Genomic DNA, 9,138 nt, shown 5'->3' on the forward strand with positions numbered 1-9,138 from the left:
TGTGTGTGTGTGTGTGTGTGTGTGTGTGTGTGTGTGTGTGTGTCTGTGTGTGTGTGTTTGTATGTGTGTAGACCTCAATGCTCTGGGTATAATAAAAACGAAATAACTTGAGGATCTGAAATAGAGATTATAAATTTGATTTGTATTTAGTATGTTGAGAATAGTTGCTGTCTCATTGCTAGTTGAAAGGCACTTGAGGCCAATATTCAGTCTTTTTTGTTCTTTATATCCAAGAATAAAAAAAGGAAGTTCTTTGGCATCAGCCTTCATTTAATTTTTATCTTTCTGTTGCACAACATATCGGTGAACTATTAATCTTTAAAAGTACTCAGAACATGTTTTATTTGTGGATAACTAGAAGAGTCATAGAAACTACATTAAAAAAAATGAAATGGCTTGACAGCCTTGCACTAATTCTTACAAAGAAATATTCATCTCAGTTTACAATTCAAGTGCCAGGTTTCAGAACATTACATTTTGAGTTGCTGATATAGAAGTGCTCCAAAACTAGTGTTTTGAAGGGAAGCACAAAGACTTTAAACCACAGCACCATGATGCATGACACTGTAATGAAGAAACAATTCTTGATATGCATTTTCAGTGAGATTAGTTTATATTATATGGTTCCCTCAGGAGGAGAGGAAAGATGTTTCTCATAGAGAGAACACCATGGCTAGTGAAGAAAATGTGTTTTACATGATTTGTAATTGCTAATATGATTCAGGTACCTGCCCCAGATGAATTTATGAAATAAAACCAGTTTTCTACAACACATGGTTCAAATTCTCTATCAGCTAAGCATGTGACATTGGAAGGTTAGGTAAACTTTCTATGATAACGACTATTTTATGTAAAAAGTTTGTTGATTATGTTGATATTTTCTATTTGTTTTTGTTTTAAAAATCAGATAATATTTATAGTACTGCAGAAATTTTTATTATGTGACTATGTGAGGCAAAAGCAAGGGATTTTTATATGAATTATTTTACTAGTTTCTCTTTTTCTCATTTGGTCATAATATGGTATTTCAGCAGCAGTTCTTAAAATCCTAAACTTAAAAGTGTACTTCCAGGTATTTCTGCACGATAATTTTAAATGAATTGAGAAATATGACTAGTTTATTTTTAAGGTTTTCATATCTGAATATTTTTAATATACAATTTCTCTCTCACTAGAATTTAATTTATAGATGGGCAATGCCGTTGTCTTGTCTCCTCTGTTTAAATACCTACAATAAATCTGTAACATCACTGGTCTTTATAAGTACATAGAGAATAGTTGAATTAATCTTGATTTATCAAGTCCAACTCTGCTGATGCAAATCTCACATCTTAAAGCATTTTCCAATAATATTTTTTAAAAAACTATTTCATATGGTTACTCCACACTCAAACAATGACCTCTCCTTCTGCTCTCTATAAACTCTCTGGCAATGACATTTTATCACATTTCATAAAGAAAATAAAAACTATTAAAATGGATACCATTATCTTCCCTCTACCAAGTCAATAAACTCCCTGCATTAAACCCTTCTTCTCCTTATCCCTGGGTATAATTTAAAGGAGGATCTTCTCCCTGCAATGTTAGCCCCTCTCTGTGTCCTCTGGATTCTCTTGCAAATTGACTTTTCAGAGATCTCAATTTCCATCAGAAGTATTCTGTCTCTCCCCAACCTTCAGCAACTTCATTATTAAGATCCCCAATATCATTTTTAACATATGTTCTTGTAATTCTTATAACAGGAAATAAAACTAAAACAAAAGAAAAACAAAACAAATTTCTTATAAGAACATCTCTTTCAGTAGCACCCTATCTTTTGACATAATTCTTCAACCATGGTCCAGATATCTAAAGAGATTGAAAACCAAAGGCTTATGTTTTCTTTTTATTTCATTTGACTGGTCAAAACCTTACCTAATTTTGACTGACAAAAGCTCATTTATAATCTTATCATCTAACTTTGTGTAAATATTCATTTATTTTACTCCAGGATACTTTATGTAATTTTTGTTTGTTTGTTTGTTTGTTTGTTTGTTTGAGATGGAGTCTCGCTCTGTCGCCCAGGCTGGAGTGCAGCGGCGGGATCTCTGCTCACTGCAAGCTCCGCCTCCTGGGTTCACGCCACTCTCCTGCCTCAATCTCCCGAGTAGCTGGGAGTACAGGCGCCTGACACCCTGCCCGGCTAATTTTTTTTGTATTTTAGTAGAGACGGGGTTTCACCGTGTTAGCCAGGATGGTCTCGATCTCCTGACCTCGTGATCTGCCGGTCTCGGCCTCCCAAAGTGCTGGGATTACAGGCGTGAGCCACCGCGCCTGGCCTATGTAATTTTTAATGTGATATTTGATTTGAGGTGCTATGAAGAAGTCACAAAGATGTTATGTATATAGATTAAACGTTTCTCCATCTTTCTGAAATATGAATATTTGAAGTTCTAAAACATAATTGAGCTCCAAGTTTTCATATAAAGAACTGTGGACTGTCTCTTTCATGCTTGATCCAGGTTCTCAAAATGGTTCCCTTCACATGCTATTTTCACTGTATTGCCTCCAATTTATCATTCAACTCACCCCAGCCTTTTCTGTCAAAACAATTCTTGCTAAGGTACCCTTTCCATGCTGACAATTCTTAAGGACATTTTCCATATTTTCAAACACTAAACTGGGAAGCAACATTTGACTCAGCTGATAATCCCTGCTTCCTGCAATGTTCCTCTTTCCCTGGGAATTCAGGCCACGCTTGTTTTGCTCTTTTGCAGTCTTTTAAACAAGCTTCTCTGCCCAGCCTCTGAGGATAAGTGTTTCTTACAATTTTCTGTACTGTTCTCTTACCATTCTACATTCATGAACACTGGGCATTTCATCCTCCCTCCTGGCCTGTCTCTGGAATAAGGTTTCCCGAATGTATATACAAACTCTACAGCTGCCATTGCTATAAGCCTTCAGATAGAATGCAGTATGTGGAGTCTCCCTTGGATGTTTCATACGCACTTCAAACTTTTTTTGCTTTGAATGTAACTCATTATTTTCTTCCTTGTGCCCTCCTTCAACAGAACAACTAAACTAAAACTATTCTTTATCCATTATTTTATTTGAAAATTTTAATTGAATACTTACTAGAAAGTATTCTAGGTACTTGGGATAGGTAAGTGGAAGAGATAATTGTGGTCTCTCTGCATGGAGAAGACAGGATTGCTAAATCATAGACACACACACACACACACACACACACATATATATACACACATATGTAAAATAAATTATGTATTCCCATCTCACAACTGTTTATAAGTGGAATGAAGTAAAGTAATGAATTGCTGTGGTCAAAACATCTCTCCTGATCTGGATCCTTTTATCAGGTTTCTGTAGATATAATTGACAAAATCATGTATATTTAAAGTCTATAACTTGATGTTTTAATATACATATACATTGTGAAATAGTCACCAATCATATTTATTAACATATCCATTACCTCACATAGGTACTGTGATGGTTAATACTATGTCAAGTTGATTTCATTGAAGGATGCAAAGTATTGATCCTGGGTGTGTCTGTGAGGGTATTGCCAAAGAAGATTAATATTTGAGTCAGTGGGCTGGGAAAGACAGATCCACACTTAATCTGGGTGGGCACCATCTAATGAGCTGCCAGAGTGGTCAGAATATAAAGCAGGCAGGAAAATGTGAAAAGACTAGACTGGATTAGCCTCCCAGCCTACATCTTTCTCCTGTGCTGGATGCTTCCTGCCCTCGAACATCAAAATCTTAAGTTCTTCAGTTTTGGGACTCAGACTGGCTTTCTTGCTCTTCAGCTTGCAGATGCAGATGGCCTATTGTGGGACCTTGTGATCATGTGAGTTAATACTACTTAATAAACTCCCCTTTACATATATATCCTATTATTTCTGTCCCTCTAGAGAATCCTGACTAATTAGATTTTGGTACCAGGGTAGTTCTAGAGGAACAGAATATGAAGGACGGAGTTCTTTCCTTGGTTTTGGGGTTTCTGGAGTTTCCTGCTTAATATGATTAGACCCCAAAATACTAAGGATTCTACTTCTAATTGCGTGGAGAACACTGAGAGTCCTTGGCATGGACTGTTTAGAGAGTTATGCAAAATAAATTCATTTGACACTCCTAATTCACTGCTCCTGAGAGGCAAGGAGTTTAGTGACTCTGTTACATAATACGTTTGACCATATGTGGGGAACCAATAAAAGTAATGAAGCAGGTTGGTTGCTCCTAAGATCAGTGGACAAAGTGATAAAAGAAAATGTTGAACTCAGCGATTCAGACTCCCAGCTTCAGAAGCAGAGAATGAATCTCAAATGTGCTAAGATTGCCCTGAGTGTCTTATCTCCTGGAGGAGAAAGAGCTGAAATTGTAGAAAAGCAGACACAAGATCTTATCATGCAAGTGGCTGACTTGCAATGAAAGGTGCATGCACAGCCTTGCCAGGTATCTAGTGCTAAAGTGAGGGCATTGATTAGAAAAGAATTAGGACCCTGCAACTTGGCATGGGGATGTATGGGAGGACCTTGATGAAGCTGAGGACACTGAGCTTGTAAACTCTGATGAAGCTTTTTTGCCAAGAAACAGCTTCCCCATCCCCAGTAGTGGCAACATCCCCTCCCTGACCCATCTTGCCATCAGTCTTTCCACCTTTGTCCTAGGAGATAAACTCTGCAATGCCTGAGGCAGTTGCCAGGCAAGATAATGTTGATTCTCCTCGAGTGCTACCACCAGCACTCCTGTTTGCTTCCAGATCTATAACTAGACTAAAATCCCAGCAGGGCCCTAGAGGTGAGGTTCAGAGTGTGACCTATGAGCAAGTGTGCTACACTCAAAAAGAACTGCTTGAGTTTTCCAATTCACATAAGCAGAAATCTGGAGAACAGTCATGGGAATAAATATTAAGGGTGTGGGATGATAATGGAGGAACATAAAGTTGAATCAGGCTGAATTCATTCATTTTGACCCAATAAGTAGAGATTTTGCATTTAATGTTGCAGCTTGGGGAGTTAAAAAAGGTTCTAATAGTTTATTTGCTTGGTTAGCTGAAATATGGATTAAAAGATGGACCACTGTGAGTGAGTTGGAAATGCTTGATCTTCCTTGATTTAATGTAGAGGAAGGGATCCAAAGGCTTAGGGAGATTGGCATGGTGGAGTGGATTATTCACTTTAAATCTACTCATCCCAGCTGGGAGTGTCCAAAAGATATACCCTTGACCAATGCTTTGTGAAATAGATTTGTGAGGGCAATACCTGCATCTTTGAAGAGCCCTGAAATTGCCTTTCCCTATATGTAAGATCTAACAGTGGGAACCACAGTCACTCAACTACAAACTATAAATACAAAGAGAATAATTGGATCCCCAGGTGTTGGGGGTCAAGTGGCAGCACTCAATCATCAAAGACAAGGTGAATGTAGCTACCATAATGGATAGAAGAGGCAAAGCAGTAGTTAGAATACTCTGACTCATGTAGAACTCTGGCACTGGCTAATTAATCACAGTGTTCCTAGAAGTGAAACTGATAGGAAGCCTACTTCATTCCTACTTAATTTATATAAGCAGAAAACTTACAGGTCAAATGGACAAAAAAACTAATTTGAATTATAAAAACAGAGAATCATGGCCCCTCAATCAATTTCCAGATCTGAGCCATTTTACAGACCCAGAACACCTTGAATAAAGGGGAGGCTGGATACTCTTCAGATAGAACCCCACTGCACTGCTGACAAATTATGCTGTTAATCTTTCTCCCATTCTTCCCCAAGGAGACCTCTGGCCTTTTACTAGGGTAACTGTGCATTAGGGAGAAGAAAATGATCAGACATTTCAGGGATTACTGGACACTAGCTCTGAGCTGAGGTTGATTCCAGTGGACCTAAAACATCATTGTTGTCCTCCTGTTAAACTAGGGGCTTATGGAGCTCAGGTAATTAATGGAGTTTTATCTCAGGTCCTACTTACAAGTGGGTCCTTGGACTTATCCTGTGGTCATTTCCCCAGTGCCAGAATGCATAATAAGCATAGGCCTGGCGCACTGGCTCAAGCCTGTAATCCCAGCACTTTGGGAGGCCAAGATGGGTGGATCACAAGGTCAGCAGATCAAGACCATCCTGGCTAACACAGTGAAACCCCATCTCTACTAAAAAATACAAAAAAAAAACCCCCAAAAAACTAGCCTGGTGAGGCGGCGGGTGCCTGTAGTCCCAGCTACTCGGGAGGCTGAGGCAGGAGAATGGCGAAAACCTGGGAGGCGGAGCTTGCGGTGAGCTGAGATTGCACCACTGCACTCCAGCCTGGGTGACAGAGTGAGACTCCGTCTCAAAAAAAAAAAAAAAAAAAAAAAAAGAAATAATTATAATTAAGAGCTGGCAGAACCCCCACATTGGTAGGGTGAAGGATACTATGGTGAGAAAAGCCAAATGGAAGCCATTAGAGCGTCATCTATCTAGAAAAATAGTAGATGAAAAACAAGATTGCATTCCTGGAGGGATTGCAGAGATTAGTGCCACCATCAGGGTCTTGAAAAGACACAGGGGTGGTGATTCCCACCACATCCCTGTTGTCAACTCTCCTATTTGGCCTGTGCAGAAGACAGATGAATCTTAGAGAGAGTGACAATGGATTATCATAAGCTTAATAAAGTGGTGACTCCAACTGCACCTGCTGTAACACATGTGATTTCATTGCTTGAGCAAATTAACACATCTCCTGGTACCTGGTATGCAGCCATTGACTTGGCAAATGCCTTTTTCTCCATTCCTGTCCATAAGGCCCACCAGAAGCAATTTATCTTCAGCTGTCAAGGCCATCAATATACCTTTACTGTCCTACATCAGGGATATCTCAACTTTCTGGCTTTGTGTCATATTTATATCTGGAGAGAGCTTGATCACTTTTTGCTTCCACAATGTTTCACACTGGTCCATTACATTGATGACATTATGCTGATTGCATCCAGTGAGCAAGAAGTAGCAAACACACTGGACTTGTTTGTGAGACATTTGCATCTCAGAATTTTAAACTGGATTAAAATTCAGGGACCCTCTCCCTCAGTAAAATTTCTAGGGGTCCAGTGGTATGGGGCCTGTTGAGATATTCCTTCTCAGGTGAAGAATAAGTTGTTGCATTTGGCCTCTCCTACAACAAGGAAAGAGACACAATGCCTAGTGGGCCTATTTGGATTTTGGAGGCAACACATTCCTCATATGGGTGTGTTACTCTGGCCCATTTATGAAGTGACCCAAAGGCTGCCAGTTATGAGTGGGGTCCAGAACAGGAGAAGGCTCTGCAATAGGTTCAGGCTGGTGTGCAAGCTGCTCTGCCACTTGGGTCATATGACCCAGCATATCTAGTGGTGCTTGAGCTATCAGTGACAGATAAGTATGCTGTTTGGAGCCTTTGGCAGGCCCCCATAGGTGAATCACAGTGGAGGCCTCCAGGATTTTGGAGCAAGGTACTGCCATCTTCTGCAGATAACTACTTTCCTTTTGAGAGACAGCTCTTGGCCTGTTACTGGGCTTTGTTGGAAACTCAACGTTTGACTATGGGTCATCAAGTCATCATGTGACCTGAACTTGCCATGAACTGTGTGCTTTCTGACCCATCTATCCACAAAGAAGTGGGTCGTGCATAAAAGGATTCCATCATCAAATGGAAGTGGGATATATGTGATCGAGCTTGAACAGGTCCTGAAGTACATTACCTGAGGAAGTGGCTCAAATGCCCATAGTCTCCACTCCTGCTACCCTTCCTTCTCTTCGCAGCCTGCATCAACAGACTCATGGGGAGTTCCCTATGATCAGTTGACAGAGGAAGAGATGACTAGGGCCTGGTTCACAGATGGGCTGCACGATATGCAGGCGCCACCAGAAAGTGGACAGCTGTAGTACTATAGCCTCTTTCTAGGACATCCCTGAAGGACAGTGGTGAAGGACAATCTTTCCAGGGGGCAGAGCTTCGAGCAGTGCCTGTGATTGTGCACTTTGCATGGAAGGGGAAATGGCCAGATGTGTCATCATATACTGATTCATGGTCTGTAGCCAATGGTTTGGCTGGATGGTCAGGGACTTGGGAAAAGCATGATTGAAAAATTGGTGATGAAACAATTTGGGGGAAGAGATGAGTGGTATGTGGATGGACCTCTCTGAGTGTCCAAAACTGTGAAGACATTTGTATCCCATGTGAGTGCTCACTAATGGGTGACCTCAGCAGAGAAGAATTTTAAAAGTCAAATGGAGAGGATGACCCATTCTGTGGACACCACTCAGCCTCTTTCCCCAGCCACCCCTGTCATCACCCAATGGGCCCATGAACAAAGTGGCCATGGTGGCAGGGATGGAGGTTATGTATGGGCTTAGCAAAATGGACTTCCACTCACCAAGAATGACCTGGCTATGGCCACACCTGAGTTCCCAAGTTGCCAGCAGCAAAGACCAACACTGAGCCCTCCATATGGCACCATTCCTTGGAGTGTTCAGCCAGCTACCTGGTGGCAGGTTGATTATATGGGAGCTCTTTCATCATGGAAAGGGCAGAGGTTTGTCTTCACTGAACTAGACACTTACTCCAGATATGGGTTTGCCTATCCAGCATGCAATGCTTCTGCCAAGACTACCATCCATGGACTCACAAAATGCCTTATCCACCATCACGGTATTCCACATAGCATTGCTTCAGACCAAGGCACTCACTTTACGGCTAAAGAAGTGCAGCAGTGGGCTCATACTCATGGAATTCCCTAGTCTTGCCATGTTCCCCATCATCCTGAAGTAGCTGGATTGATAGAATGGTGGAATGGCCTTTTGAACTCACAATTACAATGCCAAGTAGGTGACAATACTTTGCGCGGCTGGGCCAAACTTCTCCAGAAGGCCGTGTATGCTATAAATCAGTGTCCAATATATGGTACTGTTTCTCCCATAGCCAAGATTCATCAGTGCAGGCATCAAGGGGTAGAAGTGGAAATGGCACCACTCACCATCACCCCTAGTGATCCACTAGCAAAATTTTTGCTTTCTGTTCCCATGACATTAAGTTCTGCTGGCCTAGAGGTCTTAGTTCCAGAGGGAGAAATGCTGCCACCAGGAGAAACAGCAACAATTCCATTAAACTGGAAGTTAAGAT

This window comes from Mandrillus leucophaeus, unplaced genomic scaffold, assembly GCF_000951045.1.
Source record: "Mandrillus leucophaeus isolate KB7577 unplaced genomic scaffold, Mleu.le_1.0 Scaffold95, whole genome shotgun sequence".
Taxonomy (NCBI): domain Eukaryota; kingdom Metazoa; phylum Chordata; class Mammalia; order Primates; family Cercopithecidae; genus Mandrillus; species Mandrillus leucophaeus.